Source organism: Dasypus novemcinctus, chromosome 5 (genome assembly GCF_030445035.2).
Source record: "Dasypus novemcinctus isolate mDasNov1 chromosome 5, mDasNov1.1.hap2, whole genome shotgun sequence".
Lineage (NCBI taxonomy): Eukaryota > Metazoa > Chordata > Mammalia > Cingulata > Dasypodidae > Dasypus > Dasypus novemcinctus.
The window spans coordinates 108,867,088-108,890,110 of record NC_080677.1 but is presented as its reverse complement, the minus strand read 5'-3'; positions in this window follow the sequence as shown (position 1 = coordinate 108,890,110).

The window sequence follows — 23,023 nt, the reverse complement described above, 5'->3', positions numbered from 1 at the left end:
ACATGAAAAATGTTCCATATAACTAGCTATTAGGGAAATGAAAATCAAAACAACAATGAGATATCATCTAACACCACAAAGAATGGTCATTATTTTTAAAAAAACAGACAATAAGTGTTGGAGAGGACGTGGAGAAATGGGAACACTCCTTCACTGTTGGTGGGATTGTAAAATGGTGCAGCCTCTGTGGAAGACAGTTTGGCCATTCCTTAGGAAGCTAAATATAGAACTGCCATATGATCCAGCAATTCCTCTACTAGGAATATATCCAGAATAACTAAAAACCATGACAAAAACAGACATCTGCACACCAATGTTCATAGCAGCATTATTCACAATTGCCAAAAGATGGAAACAACCCAAGTGTCCATCAATCAATGAATGGATAAACAAAATGTGGTATATACATACGATGGAATCCTATGCTGCAGTAAGAAGAAATGAAGTTGGGACACATATGATAACATGGATGAATCTTGAAGACATTATGCTAAGCGAAGAAAGCCAGACACAAAAGGACAAATATTGCATAGTCTCATTAATATGAACTAAATATGAAGAATAAACACATGGAGTTAAAATCAAGAGTATAAGTTATTAGGAGAAAAGAGAAGGGTTGAGAAGAACTAATGATGCTTAATGTATGTAGAAGTTTTAATTAACTTGACTGTAAAAGTGTGGAAATGGATGGTAACACATTATAGTGAGTAGCAACTGGGGAAGTAAATGTCAATTGAAAGAAAGCTAAAGAATAATCTAGGGACTGAATAACACAGTGAACCCACAGGTGGATGAGAACTGTGGTTGAGGGTACAAATGCAAGAGCATCCTTCTGTGAGCTAGAGCAGACGTACTTCATTATTGCAGGGTGGTGGGAATGTGGAGAAGCATGGAAAAACTACAACTGAGGTAACCTATAGACTGTAGTTAACAGCAATTCTACAATATTCTTGCATCAATGCCAAAGATGTACTGTATTGATAATGAAGGTGTATGAAAAAGTGTGCCAAATGTATGCTATAAACCATGGTTGGTGGTAATAGTCTGATGATATTATCTCATAATCTGTTACAAATGTTCCACCAAGGTGTGGTATGTTGGTGAAGGGGTGCTGTATGGGAATTCTACACATGTGCATGATTGTTTTGTAAGTTCACAACCTCTGTAATAAAAATATACTTTTCAAAAATAAGGTGGTTTGGAAGGGAAATACACCAAATGTAAGCTAGGGACTATGGTTACTAGTAATATTTTGATGATGCTCTTGCATAGTTTGTAACAAATATTTCACAGCAATGCAAAGTGTTGATGGATGGGTGATGTATGAGTCCCCTGTATGATGTTATGTGTGTTTATTTTGTAAATTAATGATCTTTACTATACAGTATACACTCATTGTTTATGCATGTTAATGTATGAATGATATAATTTAATAAAAAATATACTTTTAGAAAAGGTAATGTTTGGGGAGCAGATGTAGCTCAGTGGTTAAATGCCTGCTTCCCATGTATGAGGTCCTGGGCTCAATTTCCAGTACCTCCTTAAAACAAAACAAAAAGATAATGGTTGAGAAAATTTTTAAATAGTGGAAAGAGAGCAATCCCCAGATACAGGAATCCAAGTAGAATAAACAAAAGAAATCTATACCTAGACGCATTATGGTATACCTGAAAGAGTATACCTGAAGAATACATGATTATAAAACTACAGAATATCAAAGACAAGGAGAATATCTTCAAAGCAACCAGAGATGAAAAGAGATCACCTACTAAAGAACAGTAGGCAGGTTACCTTTTTTAAAAATTTAGACTGGTCACCTTTAACAGCAAAATGGAAGACAGAAGACTGTCTGCTTAGAATTTTATTCCCAGTAAAACTTTCAGGCAAATAGAAACAAAGATCTTCACTAAAGGAAAATTTTAAGATATTTTTAAAATGCAGCAACTAAGAGACTAGGCACAGAGCATATAACTTCCAAATAGGTAGAAAGGTTAAGATGGAATGATGAAAAGGGAAAAATAACAAACCAAAACAATGTGAGAAAGAATGGAGAAAATGGAATTCTTTTTAAGTGAGACAAATAGAAAGGATATAAAAAGAAGAAACTTGCCTAAATTTATTTGCAGTTATACTAAATGTAAATGGATTAAACTCCCCAGTAAAGGAGAAAAATTATTGAAATATATATATTTTTAAATCTAGCTATATGTATTCATAAGAGACACATTTAAAACATAATAAGAGAGAAGTGGACTTGGCCCAGTGGTTAGGGCATCCGTCTACCACATGGGAGGTCCATGGTTGAAACCCCGGGCCTCCTTGACCCATGTGGAGCTGGCCCACGCACAGCGCTGATGCATGCAGGGAGTGCCATGCCACGCGGGGGTGTTCCCCGCATAGGGGAGCCCCATGCACAGGGGGTGCACCCAGTAGGGAGAGCCACCCAGCACGAAAGAAAGTGCAGCCTGCCGGGAATAGCGCCGCACACGCGGAGAGCTGACGCGGCAAGATGACACGACAAAAAGAGACACAGATTCCCGTGCCGTTGACAACAGCAGAAAGCAGACAAAAAAAGAACACGCAGCAAATGGACACAGAGAACAGACAACTGGGGCGGGGGAAGAGAAATAAATAAAATAAAAATCTTTTAAAAAAAAACATAATAAGAGAGGAATAGATGTGTCTCAAGCAGATAAGTATCTGCTTTCCATATGGGAGGTTCTGGGTTCAGTGCCCCATGACTCCTAAAAACAAACAAAAACAACAAGCAAACAAATGAAAAAACCAACTCAGGGAAGCCAATGTGGCTCAGTGGCTGAGTAGCTGAATGTCAAGGTCCTGGGTTCAATCTCCAGTCCCAGTACCTCAAACAAACAAACAAACAAACAAACAAAAATAAGAACAAAGAGAAACTTAAGTCAAGGATGGAAAAAAGATATTCCAGGTAAATTCTAACAACAACAACAAAAAGCATCTGTAGCTTTATTAATAAAAGATAAAATAACATAAATTTTTAATGCATAAAGAGTTATTGGAAATAGAGGGTCACTGCATCATACTGTTTTCAATTTCCCAAGAACACTCAAGACCATACTTGTGAGCACCTAATAAAAGTCTTAATTATATAAATCAAAAGTTAATAGAAAGACAAAAGAATCTGACAGGTTCACTACCAGAATGGCATATTTTTACACACTTTTCTCAGGAGGCATTGATCAAGTAAACAAACAGATCACAAAATTAATTATTTAAAAATATCAATCAAGCTTGATCTAATAGACATTTATAGAACATTATACTCAACAATTAAAGAGCACACACTCTTTAAAAAAACCACATGAAACATTTACAAATGTTTACAAAATTGACAAAGTACTAGATTATAAAATTAGTCTCAACTAATTTTCAAGGTTGACACAGACAACTCTGACTACAATGTAAATTCAATCAGAAATCAATAACAATAATATAACTTTTAAAAATTGTATCTATTTAAAAACTTTTAAAAAATACTTCTAAATAATACATAGGGTGAAAGAAGAAATCATAAGGGAAATATAGAACTTAATAATAAATAAAAACACTGTTTCAAAACTTGGGGTATCAGCTAAAGGATTACATATAGAGAACTGTATACCTGTAGTGCCTAGATTAAAAAAGGAGAAAGGCTCAAAAGTGAGAAGTGAAACACCCAATTAATAAGCTAGAAAAAATTGCAAAAGAAAACCAAATAAAGTAGAATAAATGAAAAAATTATAAAAGCAAAAATGGAAAATAAGATACAAGATTGGAACCAACAAAACTCAAAATTAGTTCTTTAAAAAGACTAATAAAATGAAAACTACAGAAAGTACAAATAACCATAACAGGACTTTAGAAAGGACACCAATACATTGTTAAGCACAGTCCCTTGACTTCCAGCTTCTGGCTGCTCCCTGTGGCTTCTCTCTGACTTTTACTCTGTTTACAAAGGACTCCAGTAATCCAGATTAAAGCCCAACCTGGGTCATTTGGGTCACGCCTTAACTGAAGTAACATCCTGAAGACATCTTATTTTGCATGGGTCCAGAATGCAGACCAAGACCAAGAACATATTCAAATTAGAGTGCACAATTCAATCCACATCAATCACTTTGAGCACTTGGATGAAAAGGTCAGATTCTGAGAAACATATAACCTATTAAAATAGACTCAAGAAGAATAAAGAAGTCTTATAACCATTATAAACTTAAATCAGTAGTCAAAAATTTTCTACAAGGGGAAGCAGGCGTGACTCAACCAGTTGGGTGCCCACCTACCACACGAGAAGTCTTGAGTTCTGGTGCTGTTGTCTCCTAAAAGAAGATGAGCTAGATGCTGCCTCCCGCCACAATGAGCTGATGCCTCAAGCCAGCAAATGCTGTAGCCTGCAGGGAGTGGATATGGCTCAGGCCATTGGGCACTTCCCTCCCACATGAGAGGTCTTGGGTTCGGTTCCTGGAGTCTCCTGAAGAAGTCCAGCAAACTGACAATAGAATCATCAGGCGGGGGACGGGGGGCGGGAGAAAAGGGAAGGGGAATGGAGGGATATATAAAGTAAATAGATAAATCTTTTTAAAAAAACTTCTACAAGGAAAATTCCAGGCTCAGATAGCTTCACTTATGAGTTACCATCTTAAACAAACTCTTCAAGAATAAAGACAGGGAATAATTCCCAACTCAATTTATGAAACTGGCATAAACTTGCTATCAAAACTTGATAGTACAAGAAAGAAAAATTACAGACCAATCTCACTCATGTAGACATATGCAAAATTCTAAAGAAAATGGTTTTTTTTTTGGAGTAATGAAATTGTTCTAAAATTTTTTGTAGTGATGAATGCACAACATTTTGATTATACTAAAAGCCATCAATTATACACTTTGGATAGATCGTATGGTATGTGACTATATCTCAACAAAACTGCTAAATAAATAAATAAATAAATAATTGAGTGTGAGAATAGCCAGAAATAGCAGCTATGTACAGCAAAGGAAGAATAAAGAAATTGAGAGGTGAAGAATTTTCTTGTTTATTTGTTTGGTTTTTGTTGTTATTATTATTGAAATAATGAAAATCTCTAAATAGTGATTGAAGCTATGAATGCACAACCATGTGATTATATGAAATATCATTAATTATACATGTTGGGTGAATTGTATGCTTTATTAATATGTATCAATAAATATATTTGTTTAAAAAAAATGCTAGCAAACAGAGTCATCACAACAAAGTTGGGTTTATCCCAAAAAGGTAAGTTTGGTTTAATATTTTTAAAGCAGTTAATTCAATACAAACCACAAATTAAAAGAGAAAAAAAAATCTCAATAGCTGCAAAAAAATAATTCCCAATTATTTTAAACATTATTCATAATAAAATATCTTCTAAGTTCTGAATAGGAGAGCACTTAATTTATCTGCTAAAGAATAGCTTCTAAAAACCTATAGCAAAAGTCAAACAATACTTAAATATTTGCTTTCAAATTAAACATTCACTTTAAGATCAAAACAAAGATGCCCTCATTACTACTTCTATTCAATATTAGTATGGAACGTCCTAACCAATGCAGTAAAACAAAACCAAGGGAGCAGATGTAGCTCAATGGTTGAACATCTGGTTCCCATGTACAAGGACTTGGGTTCAATCCCCAGAACCTCCTAAAAAAAAAGATTATAAAGAGTAGGAAGGAGAAAAAAGCTGCATTAATGCAGCTGCTATAACTCTGAAGAATACCTCAAACAAGCTACAGATAAACTATTAGAATCTGTAAGAGAGTTTAGCAAGGTTGTCACATGCAAAAGTCAATATGTAAAAGTCAGTACCATTTTTGTTCATCAGCAACATCAATTACAAAAATATAATTTTTAAAAAGATACTACATATTATATAAAATATCTAGGTATTCTAACAAATAATGTGCAATACCTTCTTGGAGATAATTATAAAATTATTGAAAAACACTAAAGCTCTAAACAAATCTAAAGACATACTGTGTTCTTGTATAAAAATACTGAATATCATAAAATTATGCTCCACAAAATAGACCTAGAGATTCAGTGTCATTCCAACCAAAAGCCCAACAATTCCACAAAGCTTCACAAGCCAATAAAATGTAGATGAAAAAATAAGGCCCTTAGTAATAACAAAGATCATCCCAAAGAAGAAGAAGGTGGGAGAACTTTCTATACCAGATTTTAAGACATGTTACAAAGTTATAGTAATTAAGACTGTTCGGTATTGGCACAGACAAATAGAACATCAGAACATCAAAAAGAAACAAACCAAAGCATATTTGCAAACTTCATTTTTTGCAGACTTGGCACTGCAGATCGATGCGGAAAGATAAACTATTCAATAAATGTCCCTGAGACAATTGTAGATCTCTATAAGAAAAAACACCAAATACAAAAATCAATTTTAAGTAGATTAAAATAATTAAATATAGGGAAGTGGACTTGGCCCAATGAATAGGGCATCTGCCTACCACATGGGAGGTCTGCAGTTCAAACCCCGGGCCTCATTGACCCGTGTGGAGCTGGCCCATGCGTAGCGCTGATGCGCGCAAGGAGTGCCGTGCCATGCAGGGGTGTCCCCCACATAGGGGAGCCCCACGCGCAAGGAATGCGCCCCGTAAGGAGAGCCACCCAGAGCAAAAGGAAGTGCAACCTGCCCAAGAATGGCACCGCACACATGGAGAGCTGACACAACAAAAAAAAAGAAACACAGATTCCCGGTGCTGCTGATAAGAATAGAAGTGGTCACAGAAGAACACACAGAAAATGGACACAGAGAGCAGACAACTAGGGATGGGGGGAGAGAAATAAATAAAAAATAAAATCTTTAAAAAAAATACTTAAATATAAAAGACAAAACCATAACACACTTAGAAGACAACATAAAGGATATTTTTGACAATGGGGTAGGGAATTTTTCCATATAAGACACAAAAGGCAAAAAATGAAATAATTAAAGGGAAAGATGGATTATTTCAACTACATTAAAATTAAGAACTCTTGCTGTTTTACTATTATTTTTATTATTATTTACTTAATTTTTTAAATTTATCCTCTACCTCCTGCAGATGGTTCTCTTGTCTGTCTGCTCTTTGTTCCCTCGCCTTCTCCAGGAGGCACCAGGAACCGAACCCAGAATCTCCCACATGAGAAGGCCATGCCCAACAGCCTGAGGCTCATCTGCTCTGTGCAGGCTGCAGCATCTGCTGGATTGTGGCATCAGCTTATTGCAGCAGAATACGTTATCTGCTCCTCTTCTTTTATGAGGCACTGGAACCTGAACCCAGGACCTCCATGTGGTAGGCAAGTATCCAACTGGTTAAGCCACATCCACTTTTCAAGAGCTCCTGTTTTTAAGACCCCTAGCAGAGAGTGGAATGAAGGCCTCAAAACTAAGGGCATATATTTGCTGTATATAACATTGGCAAAGAATTTGTAGATCCTGGATATATAAAGAATATCTCTGAATCAATTTTTTTAAAAGACAAAAACTCAGTTTCAAAAATGGACAAAAAACATGCAAGGCCATTTCACAGAGGAGGACTCAAAATAATCTATTAATATGAAAATTAGCAATTAGCAACATGGAAAATGTAAATTAAAACCACAATGAAATTACCAAATTGGCAAAAGTTAGTCAGTCAATACTAAGTGTTGGCAGGGATATGGAGCAATAAAATCTCTTGTCCACTTCCAGCAGAGCTTTAAATTGGTAAAATCACTTCAGAAAACAGTTGATACCTAGTAACTTTGAAAATTTACTGCACACCCCATGTCCTAATAATTCTACGCTGCTACATGCCTTCAAGAAACTCTTGTATATATGTACTAAAAGACAATAAATGGAGGTGCAGTCATATAATTGAATACAATACAGCAGAGAAAAGGAATCCACTACAGCTGCGTGCGTCCACATGGATAAGCCTCAAAGACATAATGTTGAGTGAAAGAAGCCAATTAAAAACATGCAGTGTATGTTTCCATTTATGTCTTATTACAAAGAGATGAAACTACACAACAATACGTGCGTAAGTATAACTATAATGAAACGGATGGAAATCATTAACATAGATTAGTGGTTTCCTCTGGGAAGGGAAGGAAGGGAATTGAGGGCATAGGCAGGCTTCTAAGGTAGCGTTCTATTCTTCCTAAGCTGAAAGGTGGATAAACAATATTAATTTTATGTTTAACAGGCCATGGAAGTTTTTATACACACTTATATGTATGAGATACTCCACAATAAAGCATATTTTAAAGAAAATATGAGAAAGTTAAATTCTTATTTTTCATAGTGGGAACTAGATAGAAAACACCTAAAACTGAAAAATAAAGAAGTAGCAATTTCAGCTCCTTATCTAGTTTTACACAGGTAAATACCAGCTAAAAGAATTCACCATGGTGTTGCTGGAGAGCAAGATATGGCAAGAAGCAGTGAGGGGCAGGACTCTGCTGCTTTTTAAAAAACCTGTAGAACTATTGTTGACTCTTTATACAAAATACTGTATAACTGATTAAAATAAAAGTTATGTTCAAAACGTGGCATTTGGGAGATTGGATGAGTAGAGATAGATAGAGAGGTAGATAGAGAGATACATACATACATACTTACATACATATATATATACATGCATACATAGATGGGAAAAGTGGCATGTGAGCTGAGGTAGGTAAGATGTGTAGGAGTTAATTAGCCAAAGCAGGGTGGAAGGTTGCAGGAGAGATGATTCTTGCCCTGACTCCCTTCCTCATTAAAGGTAATAATTCCCAGTTCTGGTTAGGGACAACCCTGAGGGTGTTCAAAGAGGGCTGAGGTGCTCCAACATTTGTGAACAATTGTTGTTCAACTCCAAAACTCCCACACTGAGTTATGTTTAATCTCCAACCTACTCAGAAAAAGTAACCTTTGGGTAATTTATGAAAATAAATATATCAAATATAATCTTAAAACACTGAAAAACAAGGAGGTCTTCATTCACATTGCAAAGGATTCTTTGGTTAACAACAGGATTTACCACAGTTTCATAAAATAACCAGCTCCCCCATATACTCAGAATGTGGTTTAATTAACAAAACCAGGCTTATCCCACCTTCCAGAATTATGCCAAACAGCTGCTTTCAGAGGAAACTGAATATTGAAAATCCAAAAAGCAACGATCCACCAAAAGCAGAGTTAATGCTGCTCTGGACTCAAGGTTCTAGACACTTCATCATTCAAAATCCCACACTGGGGCCATCCAGAGGGGTAAGTCGTAGTTGGCTGACCGCTCTCCCAAGATAAGCTGATCACGCCTTGTCCCTCCCTCTAACATCACATACCACGTTAATTCTAATTGTTCACAGGCATTTAACATGCAATAAACTCCTTGCAGGCAGGGGCTGTGCCATATTCTTCTATGTGAAGTCTAGGCCACTGCCCAGAAACTATTTGTTGAACAAACAAATCTCCTAAACAAAACCTCACTTCCCTGGCCTATGCCTGTTCTGCATCCTTCAGCTCCCAAATCTTTGTTCTGTCCTGCTCCCCACTTTGAGTTACTGGACGCCACTCTCCTCTCCCACAAGCCAGAGACCTCAACTGGTGGCCACTTTAAAGAAAGTCTCTCCAACACCAGGGTCTTGCCTTCCCCTTCCCCATGACTGGTGTCCCTCCTGGAACAAGCAGTTAATGACCAGCTCTCAGGCCAAACTCTGCCATATGGTCCCCTCCACCACGGCACCCAACTGGGCTTCCTCCCAGCTGAATTACAGTCAAATCCAATGACCTCCAAAATGAGGCATTTATTCCTATTGGAGATAAAGGAAGAAAATATTGAAACTTCTACTGCATATTTGTTTTAATCACATCCTTTTTTATTGCAATCTTTGAGTTTTACAACATCAAAATATGAATACAATAATAGCATTTGTACAGAACTTAAGAATACAAAATTACATATATTGGATGTGAAATGCTAAGACTATTTTTAAAAAATATATTTTTATATTTATTGAGATCTACTTTTTTTTATTATTATTAACACCCCCCCCCTTGCAGCTTGCTTGCTGTCTGCTCTCTGTCCATTCGCTGCACATTCTTCTGTGTCTGTTTGTCTCCCTTTGTTGGGTCATCTTGATGCATCCGCTCCATGGGCCAGCAGGTCTCCTCAGGTGTGTGGGTGGGCCAGCTTGCCATCAGAAGGAGGCCCTGGGATGTGAACCCAGGGCCTCCCATATGGTAGACAGGAGGCCAATGGATTGAGCCACAGTCACTCCTCTGAAATGCTAAGACTTTTTAAATTATAGGGTGCAGGATAAAAAATTCTGAAGAGTGGTGGTCTACTATTCCAGCAGCAATCTATTAGGAAAAGGTTCACACTGTCATGCCTTTGTTTCTATAAGTAACTCTTCTTTCATATAGTGTTAGGTAGCAAAATTTGATTTTTTTTAATTAAAATTTATCTTAATGTTGATAGCTGCTGGAAAATTTCATGTACTTAAAATTAATGTGGTGGTTTTTTTTGGTAAGACCTTTATTGAGCACCATTATGAGTACAGTTCTGCCTTTGGAACCTGCTGTCTGGCTGGAATTTTTAAACTTTGCTGCACCTTTCTCTTATGGCATGTCCATGGGATAAAGAACTTTAAAACTACTATTGGATCCATGTTGACTTCAGGCTTTCTTGACTTTCATAAATTATATACCTTAGTCAACATTGTCTAAACAGCTGTGTTTGTGCATTTCACCCGTGTTCTATATAAAAAAAAAAAAAAATAGTGGAAGATGGGGGAGCAGACGTGGCTCAAGCAGTTAAGCACCTAATTCCCACATGGAGGTCCCAGGTTTGATCCCCAATGCCTTCTAAAAAACAAATAACAAGCAAACAAACAAAAAACCAACTGGGGGGTGTCCGATGTGGCTCAGTGGTTGGGTGCTGGCTTCCCACATACAAGGTCCCAGGCTTAATTCCAGCCCTGGTACCTCAAAAAAAAAAAAAAAAAAAAAGTGGAAAATGAAAAACTGAAATTATTAATGCCAACAATAGCCCCAATGATGGGACTATTGAAATAAACTTAGTACAACTGAAATAAAGATGAAAATAAACAAGCTGGAAGTAATGTTTCCCTTGAAAAATCATTGGATTAATCCAGGTTTCTAGGAATTCAATTGAGCAGGAAAGGAATAAAACTATAAAAGATTTTGCCGATAACTGGGAAGGATCAAAAATTCTACCCTACTTGTAAGCTAAAAAGTTAACTTGCTACAGTTGCACAGATGTTGACAGAAGACACAAAAACCTGGGTCAGAGACAAAGGACTTTATTACTCACAGCAATATCAGAATGTATGCACATTCCACAAGCCCCAATTTCCATAAGGCAACACAAAGCCAGGTGACACCTGCACAGGCATTGCGGCAAATGAAAGGAGAGAATGCTTAAGCTTCAGGAACCCGAACCTTCTATGATTTCTCTTCTTTGAAATTTGGTAAGATGTGTTTCATGGCCCAGAATGTGGTCTATCTTAGTGAGTGTTTCGTATAAGTTTGAGAAGAGTTTGTATTCTGCTGTTGTTGAGTGGAGTATTCTATGAGTGTCAATTAGATTGAGTTGATTAATAGTGCTGTTTGGGTCAACTCTTCCTGATTTTCTACCCACTCCACCTATCATCTAATGAAAGAGGGGTGTCAATGTCTCCAACTATAATAAGTGGCTTTGTCTATGTCTTCTTGCAGTTCTATCGGTTTTTGCCTCATATATTTTGATGCTTGGATGTTGGTTGCATACATGTTAAAGAGTGTTATATCTTCATGGAACACTGACCTTGGAGCACTATTGTTAGGTGATTGTTCAAGTTTCCACTGACTTCTGACTTCCTGTGGCTTTCTCTGACTGCATCTGAATTTCCACTTTTTTTAAGCCTCCTATAAAATGGAGTAAGGCCCATATACTGATTCAATTTGGTCACAGCTTACCTAATAATAATATCTTCAAGAGATCCTTATTACAAATGGGTTCTCACCCAAAAGAATGCCAATTAAGATTTAAAATATGTCTTTCGTTGGGGAATATGATTCACCATATCACATTTGTTCTTTATTTTTCTCCCTCTTTTTCAGTCATCTCTGGTTTTAATTGAGCATTTTATAGGATTCCATTTTATCTTCTCTCTAGCATATCAATTATATTTCTTTGATAAATATTTTTAGTGGTTGCCCTAGTGTTTGCAATATATATTTTAACTAATCAAAATTCACTTTCAAATAACACTAAACTGCCTCACATGTAGTGCAGGTATCTTCCTCCCATCCTTTATGACATTACTGAAATTTATTTCACTTTTCCATATACTATAATCACCCAATACATGATTACTACTGTTCCTTTAAATACTTATCCATTAGATCAATTAAGAAAAGAAAAATATTTTATTTTGCCTTAATTTATTCCTTCTCCAGTGCTCTTCCTTTCTTACCTATATCATTTTTCTATTCCCTGAAGAACTTTTATCATTTCTTGAAGTATACGTCTGCTGGTGATGAATGCCCTCAGTTCTTGTTTATCTGAGAGAGTTTCTATTTCTACTTCACTCTTAAAGGATAATTTCACTAGATACATAATTCTAGGTTGGTAGTTTTTTCTTTAAACACTTTAAATATTTCACGTTACAACCTTGTTTTTTAAAGATTTATTTATTTATTTATTTCTCTCCCCTCCCCCCCCACCCCGGTTGTCTGTTCTCTGTGTCTATTTGCTGCGTCATCTTCTTTGTCTGCTTCTGTTGTTATCAGCGGCACAGGAATCTATGTCTCTTTTTGTTGCGACATCTTGTTGTGTCAGCTCTCCGTGTGTGCAGCACCATTCTTGGGCAGGCTGCACTTTCGTTTGCCCTGGGCAGCTCTCCTTACAGGGCGCACTCCTTGCATGTGGGGGTCCCCTACATGGGGGACACCCCTGCGTGGCACAGCACTCCTTGTGTGCATCAGCACTGCACATGGGCGAGCTCCACATGTGTCAAGGAGGCCCCGGGGTTTGAACTGCGGACCTCCCATGTGGTAGACGGACGCTCTAACCACTGGGCCAAGTCCGCTTCCATGTGTTACAACTTTTTAAATTGTCCCACAGGTCTTGGATGGTCTGTTGTTTGTTTTCTCCACTCTTTTTTCCCTTTTCATTTCTGTTTGTGATGATTCTATTGATGTATCTTCAAGCTCATTGATTCTCTCCTCAGCTATGTTCAGTCTACTGATGAGCTCTTCAAAGGCATTCTTCATTTCTGTTACAGTGGGTTTTTTTTTATTTTTAGCATTTGCCTTTTATTCTTTCTTAGAGTTTCCATCTCTCTGCTTACATTATCCATCTGTTTTTGCATGTTGTCTACTTTTTCCATTAGCACCCTTAAAGTGTTAATCATTGTTATTTTAAATTCCGTTTGATAATTCTAAAATCTATGTCATATCTATGTCATTCCTTTGTCTCCTCAGGCTGTTTTTTTCTTTTCCTTGTCGTTTAGGATGGCTTATAAATTTTTTGTTGAAAACTAGACATTATGTATTGAGAACTAGGAACTGAGGTCAACAGAACTTTAATGTGGGGTTTTATGCTAATCTGGCTAGAAGTTAGACTGTGTTTAAATGTTTGTTGTACCAGGTGCCAGAAGCTTCAAATTCCTCAAGTGTCCTTGTTTTAGTCTTCCTTGTTGTCCTTGGACCTCCCTATATATTCCTTCTCAGGCAGAGTATGAACCCTGTGTTCTTTCAACTATAATCCACTATTATTATATTAGAGCCCTTGAGTTTCAAGCTCCTCCTGTAAAGTGTGTGTATAGGGAAAGCGGATCTTATGATTAAATCTCAGTTTTTTTTAATGTGCCTATGTCCCCCTGCTGTGGTTCTTAGCTTTTTTATTTTCTTTCTCCCTTAGGTAAGACAGGAAGTTTAGAAAGAACTAAAGCCAGGGACATGCCCTTCCCTCAAATCAGATAAGATTCTGATAAAGTCTTTCCCCCAACAAAGTAGGCCTTATTTATGGAGAATACTTTGGAGGTATTTCAAAATGATTACTTTGCCCCTTCCTCCTCTCAGAAACCTGAGTGTTTTTTCTTTGGCTCTTAACCATGAAAATCTGGAGGGGGGAGGGTGTGGCCTAGAGGTAAAACCCACAAAAGTATGAGGCACCCTCTAAGATTGTAGCCCCCACGAGTTTCTTACTTTCACATACTAGGCCACTAGCATCTAGCAATTCATCAAAATTACCATTTAGGCATTCCTACCGGTTTGTGCCTCCAGCAGCCTCTGCTCCAAGAAGCAGATCTTGGCTGTGACTTTTTGGATTTGCATGAGTCTCCAGATTTTTGGGTGGCAGTTTTCCCTGTGACCTTGATTCTTTGATGAATCCAAGAAAAATTGTTGGTTTTCACCTTGTTCAGCTTTTTTCTTGCTGTAAGGGTAGGAATGACAACTTCCAAACCATATGTCAGAGCTGAAACTGAAAGTTCTCAAATCTTTTATAATGGAGTTAGCCAACCTGCCCCTTGTTTCAGAAGAATTATTTTTATTATACAGTAAACAATCCTCTCTTGATCTCTTGCCCCTCTCCAATTATCACCCCATTCCTCTATTCCTCTGTTTAGTAAAACTCCTGGAAATACCGACCTATACAAACCTGCACTTTGCTCTAGACAGAAACATTTCCTCTGTGTTCAAAGGCGACTTGCTGTACTAAGGCCCTTGAAAAAATAATCTGGAATAAAGAGTAATCAGACCTCTGTTCACTGGATGTGCAGAAACACAAAAGATCCATATAGAATTATCTCCCAACAGGTATGTAAAACCTTGGGAAATGCAACTGGAAATTGGGTTTAAAACAATGATTATCAACCCAGCTGTCAATAGCATTATCTGGACAGACTGAAAAAAGAAAGAAAGAAAGATGTCCAGAAATAGTTTTCTAATTTGTCTGGGGTGGGGCCCAAGCATCAGAAGTTTGCAAAAGCACCCCCAGAAGAGCCTAACGTGTAGCCAGGATGGAGATCAGCTATCTAAAAAAAATGATGAGATAAGGTGTAATTAGTAATATATTTTAGCTTAGTGTTTCTCAAACTTTCACTGAGCATATGAACTACCTGGGATTCTTGTTCAATGTAGATTCTGATTCAGTAGCTCTAAAATGGGCCAGTTGTATCCAAGTGCCAGAGAAATAAAAAGTAAAACTCTGATATTGGTAGAGTAAAAGCTCCAGCAGGTATGAACAACCATTTCAAAATGATGAGACAGGTCAACCTTCCATTCCCAAAGGGTCAGGCCTCTCTGAGTTTTCTAATACAGATTTGCTGGCATTAGAGCAGAAAGCCTTTGCTTACTCTAACCTCTGTGTTTCTCACACCCATCAGAAAAAAGAACAATCCCATGATGCGGTCACCCCTCGGGCTGAAGTGTGGTTTGCTGGCCTGGCGGGGGAGCGGCCGCGGTAGGCCTAATTCCGCTGCCCCCATAATAGGGTGGTTGGTCGGGCCCACCGCCACCCCTGAAGGAAGCTCGGCATGGGCGCAGAGTGCCCTCGGGTCTCCCCTTCTCGGCAGCCATGCTTCCGCGGCCGCCCCTCCTCCCGGATGGCGCCACACGATGCCTGTGGGGCGGTACCCTTCTTCTTCTTTCTCCCTGCGCAGGCGCAGGGCGGAGAAATCCAGTCTGCCCTTTTCCCCTCCCCCGACAGCAGCAACAGCCAGGCGTGGGTGGAAAATTCCAGTCTGCCCTTTTCCCCTCCCCCGACAGCAGCAACAGCCAGGCGTGGCTGGAAAAATCCAGTCTGCCCTTTTCCCTCCCCCTCCCCCCCCCCCCCCCGGACAGCAGCAACAGCCAGGCGTGGGTAGGAAACTCAAGTCTGCCCTCTACCCCAGCAACAGCAGCCACCAATCACTAAACCCTGCCACTTCCCCCAGCAACAGCAACAGCCAATCCCTAATCACCACTCCTCCCCCATCCAGTACCGCCCACTGACCTTTCTCTGGCAACCAATCAGAACAGGACGTGGCTTCGACCAATCAGCCTTCCCCATCCCCTATAAAACTGTTGCCTCTCCCTCAATAAAGGGGACCTGCGTGTTTACCTCGTCTCCGCGGTAGTTCTTCTGCCGTGCGCCCTCCAGTCCTGAGAGCCCCCGACAAGGGCCTGGCCTCCCTTGTCCCCAGTTCGTCGCCTGCTTCTCCGGGCGACCCCGTCAGCCGAACCGCGCAACCCCTGTGAGGCCGACCCCTCGTCCCGAGCGGGACCAACCCCTCATCCGCAGCCAGACCCCACCTCTACCGACCGAGCAAACCGTCGCACCATGACAAGTTACTCAGAGCTGAGGCAGGGAGGCTGCCTCAGACAGTTAGCTAAGTGAAAAAAGACACTGGGCTCCTTTGGATCAGATGTGAATTGACACCACTGCAGGTCTTCATTCAATAAATCTTTGTTGTTGTTTTTTTGTTGTTTTTTTTTTTTAAAGATTTGTTTATTTATTTAATTCCCCCCCTCCCCTGGTTGTCTGTTCTTGGTGTCTATTTGCTGCGTCTTGTTTCTTTGTCCGCTTCTGTTGTCGTCAGCTGCACGGGAAGTGTGGGCAGCGCCATTCCTGGGCAGGCTGCTTTTTCTTTTCACGCTGGGCGGCTTTCCTCACGGGCGCACTCCTTGCGCATGGGGCTCCCCCACGCGGGGGACACCCTTGCGTGGCACAGCACTCCTTGCGCGCATCAGCACTGCGCGTGGCCAGCTCCACACTGGTAACGGAGGCCCGGGGTTTGAACCGCGGACCTCCCATATGGTAGACGGACGCCCTAACCACTGGGCCAAAGTCCGTTTCCCAATAAATCTTTGTATTGTACCATTATTGCTTAGGTGCTAGAGATCCCAAAATAAATAAAACCTGGTCTCTGTTCTTGACAGGCTTATAAGCCCCAAACCTGGGTTAATGGTTTTTTAGGGTTTGGCCAATTTATTTAATTGGCAATAGAAAATATCTATTTGCCTCTTGAGAGAAATGGTCATGTTGTCATCCCAGGTTGAGCAAAGCCTATAATTAAAGATTAGGAAGTAGGTGGTTCTATGGATTATAACCAACCCCATGAAAGAGCATAATGACCCTAAAGGATGGAAATAGCCTATTCCAAATATTTCATAATTATAACATTCCCCCAAATTCTCTCTGAATGACTGTCCTAAGCACAGGCCCATGGTAGCAGTGCCTATAGGAACCACATGATGTCCCTCAATCAGTGGTAGTCTTCAGCCAGCAATGGTGGCCATGAAGGGAGACCTGGCTTCTGTTCCTTACCCAAGGTCCCTCCCTTCACTGTGACGCTGAAAACTCAGTGGCCTTCAGGGGCCAGTAAGTAATGCAGGGGTGTGAGACCAGAGGGACTAGAAGAACGACGTGAATTTTAAAGGCAGTCCAATTTAAATATATATATACTTAAACATTCACTGCCCCCTTTGCTTTCTCAGCAATAATCTGTAGAGCTGGGCTTGAGAGTCTGCTCCACCATTTCCATCTGTATAAGTCTGGGCATGTTTCTTCACTTTTTTAAGCCTTCTATTCCTTTTAATAGGGACGATAATGCCCAGCCTTCATTTATCACCAGATGTTTGTGATAACTTAATTATCTAGTATCTATGAAAGTATTTTTAAACTGTAGATCAATACAAAAATGCAAGCAACTTAACCAATATCATGTCTTCCTTATCTCTGAATGTTTAATTTATGCTCTGTCTCTTTTAGAACTTTGAGATATACATTCCTATCTATTTTCCAAAATCCCATTGATAATTTTTGTTGGAAAGAGTACTTTTCCTGCTGCCCTAACTTGTTGAGTGCATGGCTTCTACGATTGTTAAATTGCCTCCCTACAGCAAATTGAGTCAATAAATATTTACTAGCTGCTGAGCTCAGCCTTGTGAAGATACAAAAAAAAAAAAAAAAAAAAAAACCATAAGATTCACTTTCTGCATTAAAGAAGCAAATTGCCCAGCTGCACCACAGTTCCAATATATTCTACGGAAGGGGGAAACTGCTGGTGTTCCCTGGATGCCCCCAATACACCTGGAGCTTTACTTCAAATACAAGAAGCAGCTGGTCTTCATGATTTAAGGTTCAGTACAAATAGTAGAGAGAATTTATTTTACAAGCTGTCTGGTTTGGCGGAATTCCAGAATTCATCAAACAGAAAGATGAGGATGATGAGAGATTCTACCTACTTGGTATTTACATAGTGACATAAAAGAAGTGCAACACCATAGGGTATTCCAGAGCTGGAGCACTGGAGCACACCCTCAACTTCACCAAAAATAGATTTATATCAGGGCCTACTCAGTATTTGTGAAAAACAGAGGGGAATCCCTTGTGTTTGGCAAGGTTGCTCTTGGTCTCATCTGGACTTGTGAAGGTTTAAGGCAATGGTACTTTGTATTAATCCATCCAGTAAAGAGGCATCATGTCTACTTAACATGGGAAAGCCTCCAGAGAAAGAATCCCAATCTTTCAAAACCCAAATAATACTAAAAATGACTTAACTTCTGGATAGTGCTTTTCTGTGTCATTAAGTCTCATTAAGAGTCTAAAGCAGAAGGGGAGGGAGTAGGGTATATTGTAATTCCCTCTGTTTTTGATGTGACATTTATGTAATCTAAAGCTTCTTTAAAAATAAAAAATTAACTAAAAAAAAACTAAGGGGTAAAAAAAAAACCTAAAGCAAATTAAGGGTCACACTTGGGGAAAATACCAATGACGTGATTCATGAATGAATTTCCACCATTTGGTGAGAATTATAATTCTAGCTAACAGGTATTTGGTGTTTCTATTGCCAGGTAAAGTACTGAGTACTTTAATATATCAGTTTATTTAATTCTCTTGATCAGCCATCGTAGATTCAAATTCTTTTCTCTTTTTTTTTAAAGATTTTTATTTTTATTTATTTATTTTTTTTTAAAAAAGATTTATTTATTTATTTAATTTCCCCCCCTCCCCTGGTTGTCTGTTCTTGGTGTCTATTTGCTGCGTCTTGTTTCTTTGTCCGCTTCTGTTGTCGTCAGCGGCACGGGAAGTGTGGGCGGCGCCATTCCTGGGCAGGCTGCTCTTTCTTTTCACGCTGGGCGGCTTTCCTCAGGGGCGCACTCCTTGCACGTGGGGCTCCCCCACGCGGGGGACACCCTTGCGTGGCACGGCACTCCTTGCGCACATCAGCGCTGCACATGGCCAGCTCCACACGGGTCAAGGAGGCCCGGGGTTTGAACCGCGGACCTCCCATGTGGTAGACGGACGCCCTAACCACTGGGCCAAAGTCCGTTTCCCTTTATTTTTTATTTATTTCTCTCCCCTTCCCTCCCCCCTGCCCCCTGTTGTCTGTTCTCTGTGTCCATTCACTGTGTGGTCTTCTGTGTCCACTTGCATTCTTGTCAGCAGCACCATGAATCTGTGTCTCTTTTTGTAGCATCATCTTGCTGCATCAGCTCTCCATGTGTGCAGTGCCATTACTCGGCAGCCTGTACTTTCTTCGCGTGGGACGGCTCTCCTTGCGGGGTGCTCTCCTTGCACATGGGCCTCCCCTATGTGGGGGACACCCCTGTGCAGCACGACACTCCATCCGCGCATCTGCACTGTCCATGCGCCAGCTCACCACACGGGTCAGGAGGCCTTGGATTTGAACCTGGACCTCCCATATGGTAGGCAGATGCTCTATCAGTTGAGCCAAATCCACTTCCCAAATTTTTTTCTCATTTTAAAGATGAGCTTAAGTCATGGCCCAAGGTCATAGAGCTAAGTGGGGGAGTTGAGCCATTGACTGCTCCCCAACATCTGTGATGCAGAAGACAGAAGTAGGTGTGGTCTGCTCACCAGTCCCCAGGCCTCTAGAGCTCAATGAGTGGCTTCTGGTTGTAAGCAAACTGCATGTGGATGACAACTGATCTTATCTACAGCCCATGGACTGTACCCCTCACCTATCAGCTACTTCAGGAAGGTCTTCCTCTGGTCCCAAACAGGACTGGATGTAAGACCTGGAGATAAGCCAGTGAAGCTCCACTCCAGTACAGGAAAAAAAAAAAAAAAAAAAAGAACTCTAACACTTTTACCCATTTTTGAAGGAGTATTCTTTTTCCATCATCATTGGTGTCCTTATTAGTGGGGATGTTCCATGAAGACTGATGTATGAAAGCCTTCCAAACTTACATGTGTTTCAGAAATTTAAGTCATGCCCATGAATATTTATGGCTTGAATTTTTCTCTTTTTAGGAGAGTTTTCACTTAGTGTGGTAGAACGAATTATGTACCCCAACTAAAGGCAGTTCTTGATCTTAATCCCCATCCCTGTGGCTGGGAACCCATTTGTAAACAGGATCCTTGGAAGACGAATTGTCACTTAAGGTGTGGACTCATTTGTGAACAGAATCTTCTAAGATCTATGTAGGTATGGCCCAAATGAATCACGATATGGGCCTTAATCTGTGCTCCCGGAGGCTTTATAAAGAGAAAGCTACAGGATGAAAGAACAATTACAAAAGGAGACCAAGGGCACTGCTATGTAACAGGAGGCAGATCTACAAGCCCAGGAATCCCAAGGATTGAGGCAAGCCAATAGCAGAACACTCCAGACTTTGGGGAGAAAGCACAGCCTTGCTAGCTGTGGATTTTGGATTTCTAGCCTCTGAATTCATAAGCTAATTAAATGCTTGATATTTAGGCCAACCCATTGTGTGTTATTTCCATAACAGAGAACAGAACATATGAAATTATTTGTGTTGGGTAAGAACTATACTGCCCTTGAGGTTTTCCTTCCATAAAATGTGGATAATAATATCTAACTCACATTTTGCATGTGTTTCTGAGGGAGTATACAAAGATTACAAAGAAAAAAGTTGAGAATAATGTATAATGCAAGTCCAAATGCCATCCTTTCTACTGTGCCGAATTGAAAAGTCCCACTGCCACCATCATCTCCTTACATTGGCCTATTTTATTTCCTTTATAACAGTTCTTATCACCTAAATTAACGTGGTTGTTGTGTTTTTTTAATTTAATTGTTTACTTGACTATTTTCTGTCCTCCAACTACAATGACATCCTATGCAGAAAGACTTTGTCTTCTAGTTTGCCACTGCATTGCCAGCATCTAAATCTGTGCCTGGCAAATAGTAGACATTCAAAAATGCTTGTTGAATAGTAAACTCTTTGTGTTAAAATTTTTGTCTTTAGAAACATTTTTAAAAATTGGATTTCAGGTGCATAGAAATAGATTAATCGTAATCCTTGGTTAATGACACATCCGTTGTTGATCTATGCATGGCCCTCTTCTAATTATTTAGCTGCTAGATTGTTTTGTAATCATGTAATAAACAACTGATAAAGCAGAATCTAAAACAAAAGCTAGGGTTATCTAACCATAGGGTTCTGTTTCCCATCTCGTCCCCTGCCTCCCCCCATCTGAGGTTACCATCCGTCAGAAATCCAGGTTCTTCATTTAGGTTATCTTAAGTTCATCTCCCTAGAAGTAGAGACTGAAACCGGCAGAACAGGGGAAAAAGCAAAACATGGATATGGCATCAGTTGGAGACTGGCTTCAGCCTGATTCCATGGGAAGCTCTGGAGCATACACTGCATCACAATGTTGGCCCTGCCTTGAGGCAAAGGACTAATTTGTACCCCTGAGTGAATCAGTCATTGGCTGACATTTTGGGAGGCCAGGTGTGTCCTGCCCTGAGTAAAGCAGCCCCCATTTGGCCAGGGGCAATTCTACAGAGGAGTGGAGCTATGAGCTGTTGGAAGGCAACCCTCAAAGCAGCTGGAATCAGTGTACTTGACTTGATCAGGAAAAGGGGTCTGGGCATGTCTACTCTGTCTTGCTTCCTTCTTTATGTCTTGCCATAATTTGTATGTCTTCCTTAAAGGATACGTATATATGTAATATTTTAAATGAATTTATAAAATATATTTAAATATATTTAAAAGTACATATATATATAATTATATACCATGACTAAGTGAGATTTATTCCAGGAATTCAAGGATGGTTCAACATATGAAAATCAACCAATGTAATACACCACATTAATAGAATCAAAGGAAAAAAAACCCTCATGATTGTATCAATTAATGCAGCTATTTGGAACTTTATGGAAAGCATATCACACTAAATATTGTTTGACTGTTGTATATTTCAGTGGGTGAATATACCGTACTTTTTTTTTTAAGATTTATTTATTTCTCTCCCCTTCCCTTCAGCCCCAGTTGTCTGTTCTCTGTGTCTAGTCACTGCGTGTTCTTCTTTGTCTGCTTCTGTTGTTGTCAGCAGCATGAGAATCTGTGTCTCCTTTTGTTGCATCTTGTTGGGTCAGCTCTCCGTGTGTGTGGCACCATTCTTGGGCAGGCTGAACTTTCTTTCGTGCTGGGCGGCTCTCCTTACAGGGCGCACTCCTTGAGCGTGGGGCTCCCCTAAGCGGGGACACCCGTGTGGCACAGCACTCCTTGCACACATCAGCACTGCACACCGGCCAGCTGCACACGAGTCAAGGAGGCCCAGGGTTTGAACTGTGGACCTCCCATGTGGTAGACAGATGCCCTAACCACTGGGCCAAGTCCGCTTCCCTATACCATACTTTATTCAGCCATTCTCCCACTGATGGACTTTTGAGTCATTTTTAGGTTTTTGCTATTATGAGCAGGGCTGCTATGAACATTCTTGTATATGTTTCCTGTGGTACATGTGTAAGAATTTCTTGAGGTGTGTGACTGGGGTGAAATAGCTGGAGCATAAGGTATGACCTTTAGAAGATAATGTCAAATTGTTTTCCAGTGTGGTTTTACTAATTCACACTTCCAAAAGGAATGTATAAGAGATCCTGTCATCTATATTCCCTCCAACTTTTTGATTTTTGTAAATTGAATGAGTATAAAATATTTCATTGCTGTCTTGATATTTATTTCCTAGATCACTAATCATCAATTCGTATGTTTAGCAGATCTACCTATTTCCTCTGATGTAAAAT